General features: G+C 45.2%; 1 long non-coding RNA gene across 1 annotated transcript; it reads right to left on the bottom strand.

The window, feature by feature from the left end:
• Positions 1-54: 54 nt before the first annotated feature.
• On the bottom strand, positions 55-21,656 carry LOC118638680. Its single transcript, XR_004961125.1, has 4 exons — positions 21,200-21,656; positions 19,163-19,276; positions 4,307-4,393; positions 55-190 (listed from the first exon to the last, which is right to left on the bottom strand). It is a non-coding gene; the product is annotated as an uncharacterized LOC118638680 (long non-coding RNA).
• Positions 21,657-23,387: the final 1,731 nt, after the last annotated feature.

Genomic DNA, 23,387 nt, shown 5'->3' with positions numbered 1-23,387 from the left:
GTGGGGCCCGGCCAGAGCAGACCCCTGAGCACAGGGCTCCAGGCAGCGGTCTCTACCCAGGTTTAAGGGTCACCATGCCAGAGTAAAAGGCAAGGTTCTGTTCACAGGTGGTTGCATAACAATATTTCACAAACTTCAGGTCACAGCCTTTTCATGGATTACGAAATCAGTTTAGTGGACTGTGAGTAGCCTGAAAAAACAAAAGAGAAGAAGAATAAGATACAAAAGAAAATATCAGTGTACCCATAATATAACTATCTATATCCTCTTCTCAATTTGTGCCACAATTTCATCCTACCTATATTATTATTTACTTTGATTTTAAGAAATCAACTCCCTGTAAAATAAATTTATTTTAAAAGATACCATTATGTATGGAAAAACCAGTACTGCTTTATATAAATAGAACATTCTCAGAAAGATAAATCTAATGAAAACAAACACATACGTTATATGTGATATGCATTATAAATATATGACATACATTCTGCATTATATACACATAAATTATAAATAATATATGTATATTATATATGTGAAGGACATTGTATGAGATATACATGTTATATACATGTAGGGAGAATACTAAAAATATATATATATATTTTTAAAAAATATATTTTTATTGATTTTAGAGAGAGAGGGAGGGAGAGATAGAAACAATGATGAGAGGGAACATCGATTGGCTGCCTCCTGCATGCCCCCGACTGGGAATTAGGCCCACAACCTGGGCATATGCCCTGACTGGGATCGAACTGGCGACCTCTTGGTGCATGGGTTGATGCTCAAGCACTGAGCCACACCGGCCCGGCCTAAAAATATTTTTGATTGGCACCCACCACCTGCTAATCAGAATAGACACCTAACCAATCAGGAGGGAATATCATTCATATATATATACATATACACACACATATAATGTATATTATATATATGTATATATATATATACACACACAGACGCATGTATATGGTCAACTCTCTTTTTAACATGAATACATTCGTTTTAAAAATTACAATCGCGGACTTCCGGTCAAGATGGCGGCGTAGGTAAACGCGGTATCGCGTCCTCCCACAACCACATCAAAGTTACAACTAAACTACAGAACAACCATCATTCAAAACCGCCTGAAATCGAGCTGAATGGAAGTCCTACAACTACAGAATTAAAGCAGCAGCCACATCCAGACTGGTAGGAGGGGCGGAGGCGGATGGGCTGGGCCCACACCCACGGGTGGTGGATAAAAATCAGGAGGACACCTCGGCTGGAAAGGTCCTTCCTGAGGACTGAGGGGTCCCCGTCCCACACCAGGTGCCCCGCTCAGGGTTCTAGTGCCAGGAAGAAAATCCCCATAACTTCTGGCTGGAAAAACCAGCGGGAACTGAGGCTCAGGGAAGCTGAAGCGGCTGGAGCCCCAGGCAGCTCTTTAAAGGGCCCGCGCACGGACTTATCGGACTCTCTCCCTCTAAGCTCGGAGGGGAGGCTGCTCGAGGGGCACCAGAGACATACAGGGAAGAACTGAGCTGTTTGGCACTGGAGCGAGGGCTGGAGAGGGGGCTTCCTCGGGGACAAACGTGCTGTCAGAGGCCTTTGTTCCTCTGGTGAGCCCTTCCCTGGAGCGGCAGACAGCCGCCATATCTGGGACTCCAGCAACCTGGCTCACACTGGTAGCCCCGCCCCGCTGACTCCCTGAGGCCCCGCCCCACCCCACCCAACTCTCAGGCCCACCCAAGCTGTTGCCACTTGCTTAACCATAGGATTGGCCTGTCTTGGAACCTGCTTCAGGTTTTCCTAATTTCTTTCAAACAAGCAGCATCTGGTCTCAGCTAGCCCCATACCTCTCATTAAGTAATACACAGAAACAAACACAGGGAGGCAGCCAAAATGAGGAGACAAAGAAACAGGTCCCAAATGAAAGAACAGAACAAAACCCCAGGAAAAAAACTAAGCGAAATGGAGATAAGCAACCTAACAGATGCTGAGTTCAAAATACTGCTTATAAGGATACTCAATGAACTTAGTGAGAACCTCAGTGAACTTAGTGAGGGCCTCAAGAGCATAAAAAAGGACCAGTCAGAAATTATGGATGCACAGTCAGAATTGAAGGAGGCATTAACTGAAATAAAGAATAATTTACACAGCTTCAATAATAGAGTATGTAAATCCAAGGAGCAAACCATCGATTTGGAATATAAGGAAGCAAAAAATGCCCAATCAGAACAGCAAAAAGAAAAAAGAATCCAAAAAAATGAGGACAGTGTAAGGAGCCTCTGGGACAACTTCAAGCGTGCCAACATTCGCATCTTGGGGGTGCCAGAAGGAGAGCGAGAACAAGAAATCGAAAACCTGTTTGAAACAATATGGCAGAAAACTTTCCCAACTTGGTGAAGGAAACAGACATACAAGTCCAGGAAGCACAGAGAGTCCCAAACAAGATGAACCTCAAGAGGCCCACACCAAGACACATCATCATCAAAATGCAAAAGGTTCAAGACAAAGAGAGAATCCACAGTTACAGTTTATTACAGCGAAGAAACAGATGGGAATTCGCCGAGGAAAGAGACATGTGGGCAGAGATCGGGGAAGTTCCAAGCACAAGGCTCCCAGTTGCCCTCTCCCAGTGGGACCGTGGACTGTGCTACCTTCTGGCAATGGTGTGTGACAACATGCTCAAAGTGCTGCTGACCAGGGAAGCTCCTGCAAGCCTGGGTGTCCAGAGCTTTTACGGGAACTCAGTCCCAAAGACATCACTGACCACCCACACGGTCACCTTAGTTTCCAGCCCCTTTGGAGGTTAAGCTGGTACCTGTGGCCCAAAGACCCCACCATCAATCCCAGTGTTAGAAACTATTTGGACAGCCCTGGCCGGTTTGGGTCAGCGGTTAGAGCGTCGGCCCACGGACCAGAGAGTCCTGGGTTTGGTTCCCGCTAAGGGTACGTACCTCGGTTTGTCCCCGGCCGCGATTGAGGGCGTGTGGGTGGCAGCCAGTCGATGTGTCTCTCTCACATCGATGTTTCTCTCTCTCTTCCTCCCTCTTTTCCTCCAGCTCTATCTGAAATGCAAAATCGAGTGAGGATGAAAAAAAAAAGAAACAAAACGAAACTATTTGGATATTGCCCTGGCTGGCTTGCTTAGTGGTTAGAGCATTGGCCCACAGACCAAAGAGTTGTGGGTTTGATTCCAGTCAAGAGCATGTACCTCAGTTGCAGTTCGATCCCTAGCCCAGGCCCCAGCCCTGGTTGGGCTCGTGCAGGAGGCGGCCGGTCAATGTGTCTCTCACATCGATGTTTCTCTCTGTCTCTTTTTCTCCTTCCCTCCCTCCCACTCCATCGGAAAATCAATAGAAAAATATCCTCGAGTGAGGATTAAAAAAAAGAAACTATTTGGGGTGGGCAAAGGCTCCCAGGTAAACAAAGACACTCTTTAAAGGCAGGACATTCCAGGGTCTTCCTTACCTTCCAGGAGCTGAGGGCAAAAGTCAGACCTCCCTTTGGGTAAGATTAATTCTTTACAACACAGAGCCTCCCTCCCTCATATCATGTGGTGGATTAAAAGATATTCAAAAGTGATACACTCTCTTATGATGGAATTCAACGTGACTTAGTATTTTGTGGGGCCTAAAACCATCTCGTGTGTCACGGCTGGAGCACAGCCTGGACTTGAAGGTTCACCAGCGCAGGAGACTACCTGGCAGCTCCCAGGGCAGGTCAAGGGCATCTGTACCTTTTATCATAATCATTGCTATAGAATAAACTGGTAAATGTGTTTCCCTGGTTCTCTGAGCTGTTCCAGCAAATCGTCAAATCCAAGGTGGGGGGGGAGTCATGGGAACCTCCAATTTGTAGCCGAGTTGGACAGAAGTTGTGGGTAACTTGGGGACCTCGCAGAAATTGGTCTCTGAAGTGGTGGGGGGCAGTCCTGTGGGACCGAGCCCGTAGCCTGCGGGTCCGCACTGACTCCACAGGTAGCGTCAGATTGAATTGAGTCATAAGACCCCCCAGCTGCTGTCACAGAGAATTGCTGGGTGTGGGGAACAACCCCCGCACATTTGCCATCAGAAGCGTTGCGAGTGTGTGTGTGAGAGCAAAGGAGAGACGCGGGAGGAGTGAGGGTCCTGGCGGTCCTGTTCCGGGAATCATTTGCTGACTCGTAGCCTAGAGCCCACGCCACTACCAGCTTTTCCAAAGAGCTCGTCAGCCCCTGATTCTCTGTATCAAACCAACCCTTCTTTGCTTAAAACTGCCAGTAATAAACGATCTCCAAAGCGCAGCGGTTTACAACAACAAAAATGTGTTTCTTACTTACACTGCTTGTTCATCGTGGGTCAGCTGGGAGCAGTGTGGCAACGTAAATGGACGCAGGAGCCGCTATCAGAGACATTTCTGGTCATCACTGGCAAAAAGAGAACAGAATGAGGTCAGACACACACTGGCGCTTGTAGCCTCTGCCAGGAAGGGACACACAGCATTTCTGCTCACGTTTCATTGGCCGAAGCAAACCACAGGGCCCTATTTGAGTTCAGGAGGGCAGGAAACTACCATTTTCTGGATATTGGTGAACAGAGTGCCTCTCGCCACAAAGGGAATTCGAAGCAGAAACTGTACTCAACTGCAGGAGCCTTCAGCCGGAAACAACAGGGGCTTAAAGAAGATGACTTAGTTCTCTCTCACCTGACAGAACTCTGAAGTGTGTAGTCCAAGGCTGGGGAAGGGGCCCCTTGATATCATAAGGGACCAGATTTCTCATGACTTACTGCTCTGTCATCCTTAGCCTGTGGCTCTGCTCCTCAAGGTCAAGAAGTGGCTGCAGAAGCCTCAGCCATCTTGTTGATACTGTTGTAATGAACTAGTTATTAATAACAGGAAAGGAGCAAAGAGAAGGCCGAATATTATAGGCATGTCATTTGGGTAGCTTAGCCAGGAAGCTAAATCTTTACACTGCCCACGGAGTCACGGGTCTATTCCCACGCAGACCGCTGGGGGAAGGGGCTGGACAGGGGGGAGAATAGACGCATGCCCAGTAAAGTCGGGGTGACATTGGGAAGGTACTTGCCTGCCAGTCACACCTAGGAACAGGTCATTGGGCAGAATGGGCATGGCCACTGCAAGGGTGCGCCATTTGGGATATTTAATCCCCTAAACAAAGGAGTTCGCTCTCTTGGTTGCTTGTGGCCTGTTGTGCCTGACTCCTGGCTCGCAGGGCTTTTTGCTCCTGCTTCCTGTATTCACTGTGGGCAATGAGGATCCCCTCCCCCAACAATGGACTAATGGACTGTAACTAGCCTGATGCTGAACTGGACCCGGCTGCAACATGGAATGGAAACTCTGGACACTGGCTTTGCTTCTAGCTCTGCTGAAACCCCAGCTGCACTTCTTCTATATCTAAACTGAGGGAAATGGGACTTTGGAAACCCAGGGATGTACTTCCACACAAATAAAAGTCACTCTGAGATTCTGTGAGAGTCTTAGAAAATTATTTTTCGACATAGCATAAGGACTCCACCCCCAGCACTCGGTGGAAAAAGGGACATTCCAATTTTCCCAGAAACAATGCCATATTCCAGGGAAAAGAAAAGAAAAAGAAAAAGGTGGAGCTCTGGCCGGTTTTCTCAGTGGTTAGAGCACTGGCCTGCAGACCAAAGAGTCCCAGGTTCGATTCCGGTCAAGGGCATGTGCCTCAGTTGCGATTCATCCCCAGCCCCGGTTTGGGTGGTGTGTGTGGTAACCAAATAATCTGTCTCTTTACATCAATGTTTCTCTCTCTCCCTCCCTCCTACTCTGTCTGAAGATAAATGTAAAAATATCCTTGGGTGAGGATTAAAAGAAAAAAAAAAAGAAAGCATACAAAGGTGGGCCCTGGCTGGGTAGCTCAGTAAGTTAGAATGTCATCCCAATACCCCATGGTTGCAGGTTCAATCTCTGGTCAGGGAACATACAAGAAGCAACCAATAAATGCATAGATAAGTGGAAAAATAAATTGATGTTTCTCTCTCTCCAAAAATTAATACATTTTAAAGAAAAAGATGGGAGAAAGGAACCACTAGGTGAGTCAGCTCCTTTTAAAGAGAGTTTCTAAGCTCCCCTCCCAAAGACTTCTGCTTGCTTCTGATTGGCCACCTCTATCTGCAAAAGGAAGCTGGGAAGTATCATCTTCTAGCCGAGTACAGGGCATCCTGAATACCATCAGAGAAAACAACAGTGGAGCCTGTTGAGACCTGTAGGGGACAGAACACTGAATCTCAGACTTGGAGAAGACATCCAGAAATCTCTCCAATAGTGCCCCAAAGCTTCCCAAAGACGGTCATCTGCTGCCCAAACCCCTTCTGGCAAAAGACACACCTTTTCTGTTGTGAAGTGTCTGAACTGAAGCCTCCTCCTTTACTCTTACATCAGGGGAGAGGTTCTTGCCAAGAGCTAATGGAGCGGCTCCTGTAATGCAGCCAGCCTCCCGAGCACAACACGGACAGAGTTCTTATTCTGGAAGAATTAAGGCCAAATGACACCCACTGAAAGGAGTCTGATTACTCATGTGAAGCTAGGTTGTGCTTTTCTCGGGGTGCTGGGAGGGACCTCCAATGCTTGGTGTGTTTGCTTCTATGGAGATTGGTTAGTCAATGTGCTTCTGCTCCTGCTGGTGGGACATTAAACAGGATTTGAACCATCTGAGTTGGCTTTGTACTTGTCTAGGTTAAACTACATTTTCCAGAACTCTCCTTCCCATATGTTTGTGTGCTTGTGGTTAGGGAGGGCCATGGAGATGTTCTCGTGGGGGATTTGCTGGGTAGCGGTTGGGGCAGCAGCCTTCTGGGGCTTACACACAGGCAGCAGCGAGGCCTGCAGCCGCTGTACCTACCCCTGGATCGTCCTGCAGTTTCTCCGACTCCTGAGCCAGGTGTGTGCATAGCCCTGTCGTGAGGGGCCCTGGCTTCAGCAGGACACCTGCACCGCCAAGGTCAAAGGCAAAAAGAATAACATGGGGTTCAGTCCATATTCATGGGTTTGTGGGTTCCAGATTGCTCTGGATCTCCCCAACCTTAGATCATCTTCCCCTCCTGCCTGCCTGCCTGCCCTGTAGATTTCAAGTTCTAGCCTGAGCACAGAGTACAGCCTCACAGAGACAGCTTAACCAGCTCCCACAGTGGCGAAAGGTCAAATTCCTGTAACAAATTGTGTGTGTGTGTGTGTGTGTGTGTGTGTGTGTGCGCGCGCGCGCTTTGCTGACCCAGAATTTGGTCTCAGAGTGGTACCAGAAGAATAGAATCTTAAGGATGAGTTCTTCTGGAATTGGTTCCCTGATCTAATTGGATTTAAAGTCATTAATGACCCTAAATGAAAAGATAACCCATTCTCTGGGAGAACATATTTGCACATCGGATAAGGAGTTAACATCCAAAATATATAAAGTACTCATACAACTCAACAAAAGGAAGACAAACAATCAAATTAAAAAATGGGCAGGGGACCTGAATAGACACTTCTGCAAACAGGACATGCAAATGGCCAGGAGATGTATGAAAAAATGCTCAACATCACTAATCATCAGAGAGATGCAAATTAAAACAACTATGAGATATCACCTCACACCTGTCAGAATGGCCGCCATCAACAAATCATCAAACAACAAGTGCTAGTGAGGGTGTGGAGAAAAGGGGACTCTAGTACTGCTGGTGGGAATGCCGACTGGTGCAGCCACTATGGAAAACAATATGGTGTTTCCTCAAAAAATTAAAAATTAAAAATTTGACCCAGTGATCCCACTTCTGGGAATATATCCTAAGAATCCCAAAACACCAATCAGAAAGAATATCTGTACCCCCATGTTCATAGCAGCACTATTTACAATAGCTACAATCTGGAAACAGCCCAAGTGACCATCAGTAGATGAGTTGATAAAAAAGCTGTGATACATTTACACAATGGAATACTATGCAGCTATAAGAAAGAGATCTCTTATCCTTTGAGACGACATGGAGGGACCCTGGAAAGTATTATGCAAAGTGAAATAAGCCAGTCAGAGAAAGACAAGTATCACATGATCTCACTTATTTGTGGAACATAATGAACAAAATAAGCTGTCGACCAAAAGAGATCAAGAATCATGGAAGTAGGGAACAGACTAACAAACCTCAAAGGGACGGGGAGGTGGGATGGGTGAGAAGATATAAACCAGAGAATTTATATACATATATGCACAAGCAATAGACATGGACACTAGGCTAAGGAAGTCAGGAGGAGGGTGAGAGTGGGAAGGAGGGGGTTAATGGGGAGAAAAGGGGGACATCTGTAAAACTGTCAACAATAAAAAAATTAATTAATTAATAAAGTCATTAATGACCCTGTTTCCAGTAGTAAAGGGGACACTGATCGTTCATGAACTGAAGTGGGAAAACAGTTATTCAGATCATTACCCATAGTTCCCTGTATGGGCTCCTATAGTAGGCAAGGCTCTGGGTGACCAAGTATTTGCTTCCACGGAACATGTTCGTGAAAATAAAGAGTGTAATGGGGTTGGTTAGTTACTTCTAACTGTGGTGAAAACTTGGGGAAAGAAAATGGCAAGCTCAGAGCTTTAAAGTTCCAGCTCAAGGTCTGCATAAGGGACGTGAACGGTTCCGTGGCTGTGCTGAAAGACACGGATTCTCCACAGCCACGAGGCTGAGCTCTGCAGACCCGCCCGAAGTCAGATCCTGGGGGTGGCTGGGTTACAACACAAACGCAACTTCTAACCTCACAGGGTCTGTTTCGTTAAAGCTGTGGTGTTGTTTGAGAAGGAATAGGATCCTGAACGTTGGAATGAGGACGTATGAGCAGATTCTAATAAGCCTGGGGACCTCAACCCTCTCAATTCTGCTGAATCTTCTTTGTTCATAGAAGCAGCCCACACCCCTGTCTGAGGAGGCTGGTCTCCTCTTGCTTAAAGAAACTATCAAGGCCCGGCCAGTGTGGCTCAGTGGTTGAGCATTGACCCATGCACAAAGACGTTGCTGGTTCGATTCCCGGTCAGGGCACATGCCCAGGTTGTGGGCCTGATCCCCAGTGGGGGGCATGCAGGAGGCAGCCAGTCGATGTTCTCTCTCATCGATGTTTCTATCTCTCTTTCCCTAAAATCAATAAAGAAAAAAAAAATTAAAAAAAAGAAACTATCACGCCTTCCTTAAGGTAGTTGCCTGGGAAGACCCTGCAGAGCCTTCTCAGGACCTATTCCTGTTATCTCTTCTTGCTTCTAAGACCCATAACTAGACCCATATCTCAGTAGAATACAAAGGGTGAGGTACAAAATCTGACCCACGAAGAGGTGCGATGTGACATCAAAACAGTTGCCAGGGACATAAAACTGGAAAAATGTGTGTGGAAATAGATCGTAAGGGTGTGGAATCAGGTGAAAGAATAAAGTTAGATCAAACTAAGTTTACTGACATTGGCTCAGTAAGCAGAGATTCCGGATTCAATGTTTGAGCTTGAGGGGCTAAGAATGTCTTTGATAGTCTGCTTGGTTGACTGATACGTGGACCCAAAGACGAACTATACTAGGTTGAAATGTAACAAGTTCTTGATATATTGGAGAGCATGAGTCAGCAAATGTTTCCCATAAAAGGCTAGATAGCAAATGTTTTAGGTTTTACAGGCCAGAGCCAGTTAAAACTATTCAACTCTCCCATTGTAGCCGAATAGCAGCCAAAGACAGTTTATAAATGAGTGAGCATGGCTGTGTTCCAATAAAAGTTTACAAACACAAAAATTGAATTTCATATCATTTTTAAACGTCACAAAATATTCTTCTTCCTTTTATTTTATTTCAATTAAAAAATGTAAAAACCATTTTTAGACTGTAAGAAAACAGCCTATGGATGGTAACAGGCTGACCCCTACTATAGAGGAAGCTCTCTGAAGGCTTAGAACCTAGAGGACATTATGCTAAATAAAGTAAGTCAGACACAGAGAGACAAATACTGCATGATATCATTCCTAAGTGGAATCTAAAAACGTCAAACTCATAAAAGCATAGAGCAGGTAGGTGGCGGTTGCCAGGGGCTTGTGTGTGAGGGGGTGCAAAATGGAGAGATGTTGGTCAAAGTGCACAAAGTTTCAGTTATGTAAGAAGAATAAGTTCTGAAGTTCTAATCAGCACAGCGATTATAGTTAATAATACTGTATGTATTACAGTAATATTGAAATTTGCTAAGAGATTAGATCTTAAGTGTTCTCACCACAGGAAACAGCAACAACAAAAAAGGATAATTGTATGAGGGGATGGCAGTGTTTTTTGGTCATCATTTCACAATATATGTATATACCAAAACATCATATTGTATACCTTAATGATGTATAATTTTTGTCAATTATACCTCAATAAAACTGAGGGGAAGGAAACAAAGGCTTAGGGAGATTGGAACACTGAGTAGCTTTTCATTTAGGACTTGCTTATCCACATACATTGGGAGGGTCAAGGGGACGCAGTGATAGCACTATTATGAACTGCCATGTAGCTATCAGAAATAAATTCTTGAGGGGAGGACCTGGCATCCTTGAAGAGCTCTGTGGTGGCTCTTCATTGTAGGTCAGAAATTCTAGTGGAATTGTCTACCATTGAACAGGGACCTCTAAGTGTAATAGGTATCATGAGACCTAGGGGTGGTAGGGACATTGTGGCACATATATGCCTAAGATAAGGTTGGCATGGTTACTACAGTGGCTAGTGAAGCCAAAACAGTAAGAATAGAGATCTCACAGAGATCTTTGTAATTCACTAATTTATCATGGTATCTCTTAGAAATGAAATAAGAAGGGAGCCTACTGAAGTACTCTGGGGTCTACTGAGGTCTGACAACTTCCAGGACAAGGCTTGGATGGTAAACTTTGGTTATTTTCAGTCAGCTTTGGCTCTTAACACAGTAGCAGCTACTCATCCCCCAACCCCAGCCCTGTGGCAGGCAGCTGTGAATGTGTTCCTGCATACACCCTGCAAGACCAGGGTGGGAAAAAAGCATCTTGTCCTCCAAATATTAAGGATCTGTGCTCTGATCACTGATTGCTGCTTCTGATTACAGAGTCGCAAACAAAAACGCAGGCCGTCAATGATGTCGCACCTTCCCCCACATTGTAAGCTTTTCTCCTTCCAGTTGAAGTGATTTCCAGGAGATTTAAAGGGTTGATGCCATCCCCCCCCCCCCCCCGTTATTTTGTTTTTCTTCTCTTTTTGGGAGCCAGATAGTAAAGACTAGGGCATTAAAAAACAACTGCATATATAGAGAAAAATAGAAAGTGACCATGAATACCCAAGGGTGATGTGCAGGCTCAGAAAAGATCTCAGAAGACCTTAAGTTTGCACACCATGCTGTTCCTTGCCTACAATTAACAACAACAACAACAAAAGCAATAAACAAAATAACAAAAAATAGCAAACCTTGAGGATAGGGAAAAATCTGATTTCTTGAGTTACCACATTTAATATTTAAATGTCCACTTTTCAACATAAAAAAAAGTCACAAGAAACAAGAAAACATGATCCATTTAAAGGAAAACATAAAGCAACAGAAACTGTCCCTGAAAATTACCAAGTAGCATATCCAATAGACAAAGACTTTAAAACAACTGCCTGTAAGATGCACAAACAACTAAAATTATATGTAGAAAAAGTCAACAAAATGATGTATGAACAAAATGTAAATGTCAATAAAAACATGAAACCCAAAAGAAATTCTGGAACTAAAATGTATAATAGATAAATAAATAAAAATTCACTAGAGGGATTTAACGGCAGATTTTAGCAGACAGAAGAAAGAATCAGTAAACTTTAATATAGGACAATAGAAATTGTTGAGTCTGAGGAACAGAAATAAAAGATTCAAAAGGCCTTGGCCAGTTTTGCTCAGCAGTTAGAGCACTGGCCCATGGACCAAAGACTTGCAGGTTTGATTCTGGGCAAGGGCACATACCTCAGTTGCAGTTTGATCCCCAGCTCTGGTTGGGATTGCGACTATGGGACCTATGGAATACCATCAAGCAGACTAACATGCATATTGTGGGAGTGCCAGAGGGAAATAGAGAAAGAGGTAGAGAATATTTGAAGAAATAATGACTGAAAAGTTTCCAAATTTGATGAAAGATATAAATACAAACATCTAAGAAGCTCAACAACACCAAGTAAGATAAACTCAGAGACTTAACACTGGAACACATTATGATAAAACTTTCAAAAACCAATGTAAAAAAGATAGAATCTTGAAAGCACCAAGAGAAAAGTGACTCATCACGTAGAAGAGATCCTCAATAAAATTATAAGCAGGTTTCTCATCAGAAACTTTGTAAGACAGAGGCAATGAGATGATATATTCAAAGTGCTAAAAGAAAATAAAAACTGTCAACCAATAACTCTATATCCAGTAACTGTCTTTCAAAAGTGAGATAAACTAAAATATCCTTAGATAAAATAATCAAACAAACAAACAAAAAGAACACTGAGGAAGTTCATTACCACTAGATATATCCTGCAAGAAATGGTTAAGGGGGTCCTGCAAGATTAAATGAGAAGACACTGGACAGGCCCTGGCTGGTTTGGCTCAGTGGCTGGAGCATCGGCCTGTGGACCAGAGAGTCCTGGGTTCGGTTCCCGCTAAGGGCACACACCTCAGCTACAGTTTTTTCCCACCCTGGTTGGGGTTGTACGGGTGGCAACCAGTCAATGTGTCTCTCTCACATCGATGTTTCTCTCTCTCTCTTCCTCCCTCTCTCCCTCCTGCTCTATCTGAAGATAAATGCAAAAATATCCTTGGGTGAGAATTTTAAAAAAGACTAGACAGTAACTGGAAGTCATATGAAGAAATAAAGATCTCAATAAAACTAAAATATATGGTGAGATTCTGCACCCAATTCTGACATGTAGGTTCTCCCCCCCCAACCCAGTACCAATTCTTCAACACCAGCTGGGTGTCCTACAATTCAACAATTCTGATACTATCTATCCAGAGGTAACATCAGATTCCTCAGGTTAAGGGCTCAATCCTAAAGGATTGCTTCCCCTTCAGATGCCAATTACAAGTCCAAGTTGTGTTTATGATCTACTGGCTATAAATTGGAAGTTCCAACAACCCCTTCTTTTGGTTCAATTCATTTTCTAGAGTGGTTCACAGAACTTAGAGAAACATTTTACTCACTAGATGACTGATTTATTAGAAAAGAATATAACTCCAGAACAGCTGGATGGAAGAGATGCTTAGGGCAAGTTATGGGGAAACAGTGTCAAGCTTCCATGCCCACTCTGAGTGTGCTACTCTCCCTAAATCTCCATGGATTCACCAAGCCAGGAGCTCAATAAACCCGGTCCTTTGGGTTTTTATGGAGGCTTCGTTATATAGGCTTGGTTGATTAAATCATTGGCCCTTCTCCCATCCCTGGAGGTGGGTGGTGAGACTGAAAATTTCTACTCACTAACCATGGTTGGCTCCATTGGCAACCAGCCCCAGTTCTTAGACAATTTCCAAAAGATACCTCATTAAACAAAAGACATCTTTATCACTCTCATCACAGAAAATTCCAAATGTTTTAGGAGTTCTTTGTCAGGAATGGAGATAAAGACCATGCACATATTTCTTATTACAAGCCATAGTATCACATATGAGCAATTAAAATGCTAATATTGCTTTGGCTGCTTTGGCTCAGTGGTAGAGGACCAAAGGAGTCGCAGGTTCGATTACGGTCAAGGGCACATATTTTGGTTGTGGTCTGGTCCCTAGCCCTGGTCGGGGTCATGTGGGAGGCAACCAATCGATGTCTCTCTCTCTCTCTCTCTCTGCCCCCTGCTCCCATTCACTCTATCTGAAGATAAATGGAAGAATATCTTCTGGTGAGGATTTTTAAAAAGCTAATATTATTTTAATAATGGTTGTAACTGTACTTTTTGTATTCTATAAGATCTAATAGACTAATACATTTAAACAATTATTAGTCTAAAAGCTAGTAATGTAACTTTTGTTTGTAACTTTACATTTTGTTTTCTACATAATTTAAGAGACTAATGTATTTAAAATAATTACTAGTTTATGTTTTGGGGCACACAATGTATAAAGATATAGATTTATACATTAGTAACCCAAAGGGTAAGAACAAAGCTGCAAAGGAACAGATTTTTGTTATGTTATTGAAATTAAACTGGTAAAGATTCAAATTAGAGTGTTATAACTTTAGGATGTTAAATATAATTCCCATTGGAAACACAAAGAGAATAGCTGCGGCATATACACAAAAAGAAATGAGATTTAAACATTTCTTTATTTTAAACAATCAACTGAACACAAAAGAAGACAGTAATGCAAGACATGAGAGACTAAAAAGCTATAAGACATTTGAAAATTAAACAGGAAAATGGCAAAAGTCAGTCCCTCCTTATTAGTAATTACTTTGAATGTAAACTAATTAAACTCTCCAATCAAAAGACAGAGATTAGCAGAATGAATAAAAACACATTGTTTACAACAGATTCATTTTAGATCCAAAGACAGAGGTAGATTGGAAGTGAAATGATGGAAAAACATACTCCATTAAATAATAACCAAAAGAGAGTGGGTGGCTATAACAGCAGACAAAATAGAGTTAAATAAAACATGTTATGCCCTGGCCAGTTTGGCTCAGCGGTTAGAGCGTCGACCTGCGGTCCGGAGAGACCCGGGTTCGGTTCCCGCTAAGGGCACGTACTTCGGTTGCAGTTTGTCCCCGGCCCTGGTTGGTCGTGCAGGTGGCAGCCATTCGATGTGTCCCTTCACGTCGATGTTTCTCTCTCTCTCTCCTTCCTCTCTCTCCCTCCCACTCTATCTGTACAAAAAAAAACAACAAAAAAACATGTTATGATAGACAAAAGGTGCATTATATATTAATCAAAGGTTCAATACAAGAAGATACAATAGCTATAAACCTTTACAAACCTAAACAGACCGTGCAAATATATGAAGCAAAAGCGGACAGAATTAAAGGTAGAAATAAACAGTTCTACAATAATTGTTGGAGACGTCAGTATTTCCCTTTCGATAAATAGAACAACCAGCCAAAAGGTAAGTGAGGAAATAGAGGAATTTATACAATAAACCACCTAGATCTAACAGACATGAAGAACAATAGCATACATATTCTTCTCAAGGGCACATGGATATTTTCCAGGATATACCATATGTAAGGTCACAAATTAAGACTCATTAGATATTTAAAAATAGATATCATACAAAGTACCTTCTCTGACCACAACGAGATGAAGTTAGAAATCAATCACAGGAGTAAAACAAAATTCACAAAATTGTGGAAGCTAAACGACACACTAAAATATATATATATATATATATATATATATATATATATATATATATATATATATAAATGGATCAAGGAAAGATCACATGGAAATGACAAAATATTTACAGCTAAGTGAAAATAAAAGCACAACATACCAAAACTTATGGGATTCAGCAACAGTAGTGCTAGAGGGAAATTTATAGCTATAACGTTTACGTTAAAAGTAAGAAAGATGACCAATCAACAGCCTAACTTTACAATTTAAGATATTATAAAGAGCCCTGGCCGGTTTGGCTCAGCGGTTGGAGCGTCGGCCTGCGGTACAGAGAGACCCGGGTTCGGTTCCCGCTAAGGGCACGTACTTCGGTTGCAGTTTGTCCCCGGCCCTGGTTGGTCGTGCGGGTGGCAGCCACTCGATGTGTCCCTTCACGTCGATGTTTCTCTCTCTCTCTCTCCCTTCCTCTCTCTCCCTCCCACTCTATCTGAACAAAAAATGGAAAAATGTCCTCGGGCGAGGATAAAAAAAATAAAATAAAATAAAAAAAAGATATTATAAAGAGAAGAACAAACTAAACCCAAAGCTAGCAGAACAAAGGAAAAATAAAGATTAGAGTAGAGATGAACAAAATAGAGAATAGAAAAACAACAGAGAAAAATCAGTGAAACCAAAAGTTGGTTCTTTGATTAGACTAATAAAATTGCCTTCAGCACAGTGACTATAGTTAATAATACTGTATGTATTACAGCAATACTGAATTAAAAAAAAAATTTTTTTATTGATTTTAGAGAGAGAGAGATAGAAACATGGATAAGAGAGAACATCAATCGGCTGCCTCTTGCACGCCCCCTACCGGGGATCAGCCTGAAACCTGGAATATGCCCTGGGTATGTGACCTGACCTGGAATGGAACCGGGACCTCTAAGTCCATCTGTCCACACTCAATCCACTGAGCCATACCGGCTGGGCTTTCCTTGCATTTTTAAATCTAGTTAAATCCTCTCATCATTCAAGTTTCTGCTCAGATTTTCTATTCCCAGGGAAGCCTTCTTGGAGCCCCAATATTATATGCTCTCATGGATTCCTGTACCTTTGCTTAATAGCATTTATCATCTTTTTATTTGTGGTTATTTCAGTAAACTATGCCCTCTCCCCTTTTGGAACATAAGCTCTGTCAGGCAGGGCAGGGACCAGGTCTTGGTCACTGCTGACCGATAGTATGCTCGTGAAAGTTTGGCAACTGGCTACAGGGTAAGGTGGGGGTGGGGAGGATTCTCCAATGTATAGCATTTGCTGATTTCCATGTTGTAAATCTCCCACCATGGCTGGTCTCAAGCCTCCAATGTGATTTAGACCAAAAGTCCTGAAATTTTAACAATGGGCTCTGGCTAGCTGGGGAAAGCTGGCTCACGCTCTTCCCTGCAGCCAATAATACCGTAACACCCCACACAAATTTACTGAATGGGTGAATGAATTAATGAAGTTAGTTCCATAGAATTAGCTTCCCTCTTGGTGCCTATCCATGGCACACTCTCCACCTGTCTACTACCGATGTAAAAAAATTTTTTTTTCTTTATTGATTTTAGAGAGAGAGGAAGGAAATAGAGATAGAAACATCGATGAGAGAGAACATCAATTGGCCGCCTCCTGCATGCACCCCACTGGGGATTGGACCCACAACCTGGGCATGTGCCCTGACTGGGAATCAAACTGGTGCATGGGTCGATGCTCAACCACTGAACCACACCGGCTGGGCTACAGATTTTTAAAAAAAGCAAAACTATGATGTTTTCATCAGGTAAAAGGTGTTCAGTGTAAAGGAATATTTTATGGGTACAACCCTCCCACTTTTTCTGGTGTTAAAACATCCTTTCTTGGGTGTAATTAGAGCTTTGCCTACTGTGAGTAGTGACTGATTAGTGACTCATGAGAGCAATGTAGTAGGTCTTGACAAGCCTTCATTTCTAATGAACTCAAGTAGAAGAGAATTTTCAGAGTATCTGAGTTGGTCTCAGATGGCAGGAAGTGTTGTTTGGGGAAACTTTTGTTGTGATCATGTGTTCATCCTGAGTTGTGATGTAAGGTGACCTTCTTAGAGTCAAGACATTTGAAAGCCACTGTGGTTGATAGCAATGCTTTTCTTTTTAATTAATGCCTTTTATTTTTAGAGCAATTTTAGATGCAAAGCAACATTGAATGGGAAGTACAGAGAGTTCTCATCAATTCCCTGCCACCACACAGGCACGCCTCTCCCATTATTAATATCTCACACCAGAGTGGCTCATTTGTTCCAATGGATGAACCTACATGGACACATTGTTATCACCCAAAGTCCATAATTTACATTAGAGCTCACTGTTGGTATTGCACATTGTCTGGGTTTAGACAAATGTATAATGACATGTATCTATTATAGTAGCATTGTCCAGAGTAGCTGCACCGCCCTGAACATCCTCTGTGTCTATCTGTTTAGCCCTCCCTCGCCTGGCCACCACGGATCTTTTTACTGTCTCTTTAGTTTTGCCTTTTCCAGAATTCACATAGTTGGAATCATACAGTACGTTGCTTTTTCAGATTGGCTTCTTTTAATAATATGCACTTAAGTCTTTCCATGGTTGATAGCCTTTAAAAATTTTTTTTTTTTTTAATTTTAGCACTGCATAATATTCCATTGTCTTCATGAGCACAGTTTATCAATCCATTCACTCACCCAAGGACAGCTTGGTCTTCCAAGGTCTGGTAATTATGAACAAAGCTGCTATAAATATCGCTGTGCAGGTTTTTGTGTGAACATAAGTTTTCACCTCCTTTGGATAAACACCAAGGAGTGTGACTGTTGGAGTGTAGGAGAAGAGAATGTTTACTTTTGCAAGAAATTTGGGAACTGTCTTCCAAAACGGCTGTGGCATTTTGCATCCGCGCCAGCAAGGAATGGGAGTCCCTGCGGCCAGTTTGGGATTTGGACTCTTCTGATAGAAGTGGAGTGGTACCTCATTGCTGTTTTAATTTGCATTTCCCTGTTGACGTGTGATGGAGCACCTTTCCATATGCTTATTTGCCCTCTCTATGCTTATTTCTCTATCTTGGGTCAGGTGTCTTTTCAGGTTTTTTGCCCATTTTTTAATAGGATAGCAACAGTTTTTTTTAAAAAAGTAATTTTGTTTTATTTTCCATGTTCTTACTTGCTAATATTTTTCAAGAGCAAGAACACTATATTGTACTTCATATTTTTGTCACATCCTTTGCCAGTTTGTAAAAAAAAAAAAAAAAAAATCTCAACACACCAAAGTCTAAATTTAAAAAACAGCTTTTCCAAGTCCCCGTCTTCCGTTCCCCAGGGATCTAAAGGGTTAAGACCACTCTGAACTCTGAGATACTAGGAGAGATTGAAAGAGAGAGAGAGAGCGAGAGAGCGAGAGAGCGAGAGAGCGAGAGAGAGAGAGAGAGAGAGAGAGAGAGAGAGAGAATTGTGTCTGGTTCAGAGGCCAGGGAACTTCCCCATCCGGCCCACCCCCACCCCCACCCCACCCCACCCCCAGTTCTCCAGGCTGTGAGTGCCCACTGCAATTATGGGACACCCAGGGCAAGGCACACTTGCCCTCACCTGACCCTGGAGAGTTGAGGTAAGGGTGGCGGAGGTAAAGCCAGACCCAGACCATTGGTGAAGATACATGTTCTGCCAAGAAACCCCTGTCTAGACTGCAGTCGGCTGAAGGAATTACATCAGAAATCAATTTCCACTTGCTGCCTGGAGCCCTGCACTAGGCACTTCCATCTGATGAGCTCATCAAACCTGCACCGCAGCCATGGGGAGTGGAGGAGCTTGGTGGGGCACCACTGAGCCCCATTTTACAGAAGGAGACAGCTCCAGAGCAGGGAGGTCACCTGAACAGGGTCATCCAGCCCGGATGCACAGTCAGGAATGGAATCTGGACCCTGGAGAGTCGTGTGCAGGTGACCGCGGAGCCCAGACTCCCTCCGGGAGACTTGACAATAACCCTGGGTGGTGATAACAATATTTTAGTGCTGACTCCTGTAGGGCACTCTGTACTCTAGGCAACCGGTGCTCCGTGTGCCTCAGAGAGGCTGTCTGCAGAAGTTGTGCCCATTTAACAGAGGAGAGAACTGACGCACAGAGACGACACTATCATGTTGGGAACAACAGCATAGCCGGCGTTAGGTCCCTGGCACTGCGGGGCTCGGAGCTGCTGGATCCTGAGCTTTGACACCTACTCTGTGCCAGGGCTTGTGCTAGGCACCGGGGTGACAGTTGTGACCCGAGCTGCTTACAGACGTGACAGTTTCAGAGAAAGGAAGTGAAGCAGGGGTGTGATTGGGAGGGTGTGATTGGGAGGGGCTGCGGAGCAGAGGGTGGGGAAGTCAGCCGGGGTGGTCGGGAGGGCGGCACTGAGGGAGGGATACTTGGCGGAGACCCCAGAGCCAAGGAAGAAGCAGCCTCGCCAAGTTCTTGGGGAAAGGTGTTCCAGGCCGAGGGAACAGCAAGCACAAAGACCCTGAGGCGGGAACAAGCTTGGTCCGCCTGGAGAACAGAAAAGAGGAAGTGAGAAGGAAGTGGGAGAGTGAGAGGAGGGGGAGGGGAAGCTTTGGGCTGGGGGAGGGTTTCCAGGCAGCCCAGGAGCCCAAGGAGGGAGGGATGTGGAGCTCGGTCTCCCAGGCAGGGTCCACCCGCAGCCCCTCCTCCTGGCACTAGAGAAGCCCCCCCCTTCTTTCAGGCCAGGTCTGCACTCCCCACTTCCCCTGCAGCCTTTGCAGTCCAACCCCAGCTCCCCCATTGCTACCAGGGCTGGTGGGTTCCTTCCAGCAGGAAGATGGGGCTCTCTCTACAGTCCCCATCCGTCGGCATTTATCCATTCATTCCTGTAGTTTATCCACTGATCCGTCAAGTGTTGGTCTACCTCGGGGATTTTGCCTTTGCGGTTCCCTCTGGAACACTGTCTTTTATCCCTCGGGGCTCTGCTCCCAACGTAGGTTTCTCCCAGACGCCTTTCCTGACCATCCCCAGCTAATTCGACCGTCACCCTGTTGGCAGCGGGTAGGTCAGTGCTCCAGGGGTCTCGTTCTCTGAGAGATAGGAACCTGTTGGGCGTTCATTTCCCCTTCTTGTTTTTCTTTGGGAGCTATCCTCCGCTTCTTAGTCGTGATCTGGTTTGGATGGGGCCAACCCTGTTTTCCTGAAACCAACAGGTCATCCAAGTAGCGCTGCAGGACTCGCTGGAGCTCCCGGGAGCGGAATCTTCGTCCTGCCCCGGTTACTAGTCCGGTGGCTGAGGCTGGGACTGCTGGGTAGGAGAGATCCTGCCTGCAAACGGACTCCACACCGAGGGAAGCGGAGCCAGGGAGAGGGGCACAGTCCTCAGCTCCACACCGAGGGAAGCGGAGCCAGGGAGAGGGGCACAGTCCTCAGCTCCACACCGAGGGAAGCGGAGCCAGGGAGAGGGGCACAGTCCTCAGCTCCACACCGAGGGAAGCGGAGCCAGGGAGAGGGGCACAGACCTCAGCTCCACACTGAGGGAAGCGGAGCCAGGGAGAGGGGCACAGACCTCAGCTCCACACCGAGGGAAGCGGAGCCAGGGAGAGGGGCACAGTCCTCAGCTCCACACCGAGGGAAGCGGAGCCAGGGAGAGGGGCACAGTCCTCAGCTCCACACCGAGGGAAGCGGAGCCAGGGAGAGGGGCACAGTCCTCAGCTCCACACCGAGGGAAGCGGAGCCAGGGAGAGGGGCACAGTCCTCAGCTCCACACTGAGGGAGGCGGAGCCAGGGAGAGGGGCACAGTCCTCAGCTCCACACTGAGGGAAGCGGAGCCAGGGAGAGGGGCACAGTCCTCAGCTCCACACTGAGGGAAGCGGAGCCAGGGAGAGGGGCACAGTCCTCAGCGTGTAGAACACCTGCTTCAGCCATACCTGAAATCCAAACTCCACCTGAACACGACCATTGTAAGAACCAGTAAATCCCCTTGTGCTGAAGATCCGTTTGGGTTTCAGTCACTTACGACAGGCCTGGCTGATCATAAGGCCTCCAAGACAGGCGGGCAGTCCAGCTTAGGGACTTTCCCTGGAGGGGTGTGGGCCCCGACTTCCTCACTCAGAGGCCGCTCCGCCTGCCCCACCGCCTCCCGCCCCAGAAGCTCCTGTTCTGAGGCCTGAGTGGGGTTCCTTCCAGCTGAGGCAGAAAAGCAGAACAGTGCCAGGCTGGCAGGGGAGGACTTCAGAAGCTGCCCCGCACCCAGCAGCAGGACTGGCAATCTGCATCATTAATAAGCAAATCCATTTTCCTTCTTTGCAGGCAGAATCCTGGTTGTATTAGCTTGTTGGTTCGCTCTTGTGCATGTGTTCAGGAAAAGTGGTCTAAGAGTCATAGTTCTCTAGTCTCCTTTCTGGTGACTGGTTCTCGAAAAGGGGGTGACATGCTGAGGGGAAGTCGCTGGGGAGCGGCGAGCTGAGGGGGCTTCTGAGGTAAAATCTTTTCGCTCTTAAAAAGTAACAGTCGTCCCTCTTATCTGCGGGTTTGTTTTCTGTGGTTTCAGTTATCGCAGCCCAAAAGTACTAAATGGAAAATTCTAGAAGTAAACACTTTTTAAGGTTTAAATTGTGTGCCATGCTGAGGAACATGATGAAATCTCCAGCCTCCTTCCCTGCCCTGTCTCACCCCAGACAGAATTCATCCCTTTGTCCAGAGTAGCCACACTTTATTTTCATTTTTATTTTTTTTCTTTAGTGATTTTAGAGAGAAAAGAAGGGAGAGAGAGAGAGAGATAGAAACATCAATGAGAGAGAACATCAACTGGCCGCCTCCTGCATGCCCCCCACTGGGGATCGGGCCCACAACCTGGGCATGTGTCCTAAACCCTGACCGTGAATCAAATCGGTGACCTCTTGGTGCATGGGTTGACGCTCAAGCACTGAGCCACACCAGCCCGGCAGAGTAGCCACACTTTATACGCTGCCTGCCCATTAGTCACTTAGTAGCTTCTCTGTTATCAGGTGGACTGTGTGTTCCCGCAGTGATTGTGTTCAAGTCACCCTATGTTACTTAGTAACGGGCCCAAAGCAAGAGAGGGGCGATGCTGGCAGTGCGGGGGCCACAGAGAAGCCGGAAGGTGCTTGTTATGTACCGTCAGGATGTCACTGTGGTCAAGTCCCCATGCCTGTGCCAGTCACCTCACTTCCTCTTACATGCGGGAGTCGTGTCATCTCACATCCCAAGAGGAAAGGTGGGTACAGCACAGTGAGAGGCTGTGAGAGAGACCACGCTCCCCTCACTTGTATTGGAGTGTGCTGTCATAATTGCTCTGTTGTATTATTAGTTGTTCAACTCTCACTGTGTCTACTTCATTTTATTTAAAAAATTTTTTTCCTTTATTGATTTTAGAGAGAGAGGAAGGGAGAGGGAAAGAGAGATAGAAACATCGATGAGAGAGAACATCGACTGACCACCTCCTGCATGCCCCCCACTGGAGATCGGGCCCACAACCTGGGCATGTGCCCTGACCGGGAATTGAACTGGTGACCTCTTGGTGCATGGGTTGACGCTCAAGCACTGAGCCACACAGGCCGGACCTGTGTCTACTTTATAAACTAAATAGGGATGTATGATAGGAAAAAACATCGTGCATACAGTGTTTGGTATTATCCGAGGTTTCAGGCATCCACGGGGGTTTGGGAAGTATCCCCCATGGATAAGGGGGGGCTGCTATAATGCAGGGGAAAGAAACGTCCCTTTCGGCCTCCCACAGAAAGCGCGGCGGGCGCAGAGGCATGCACGGAGGTGGAGTCCCACGCTCTCCCACGCTGAGTCTAGAGCAGAATCATAACATTGTAATAGAGTCTATGTTTTGTTTTCCCCTCCATCCATGTGGGAGAAGAGGAGGTGGTAATAACATTCTTCTGGTTTAACAACAACAACAAAATTTCCACCAACATTTATCCTTTTCAGAATCTACATGCCAAGTGAAGCATTAGTCCCAGGGTAATGAATTATTAAGTAAGACAACACATCAGAATGACAGATTGATAAGGTTCGAGTTTCCTTTCACAAGATGTACCAATGATCTCTGAGGTCCCTGTGGCCTACAAAGAATATTTGTGCCCC

This window comes from Molossus molossus, unplaced genomic scaffold, assembly GCF_014108415.1.
Source record: "Molossus molossus isolate mMolMol1 unplaced genomic scaffold, mMolMol1.p scaffold_m16_p_21, whole genome shotgun sequence".
NCBI classification, from domain to species: Eukaryota; Metazoa; Chordata; class Mammalia; order Chiroptera; family Molossidae; genus Molossus; species Molossus molossus.
Note: the sequence above shows the minus strand (reverse complement) of the source record. Positions and strands in the feature narration are given on the sequence as shown.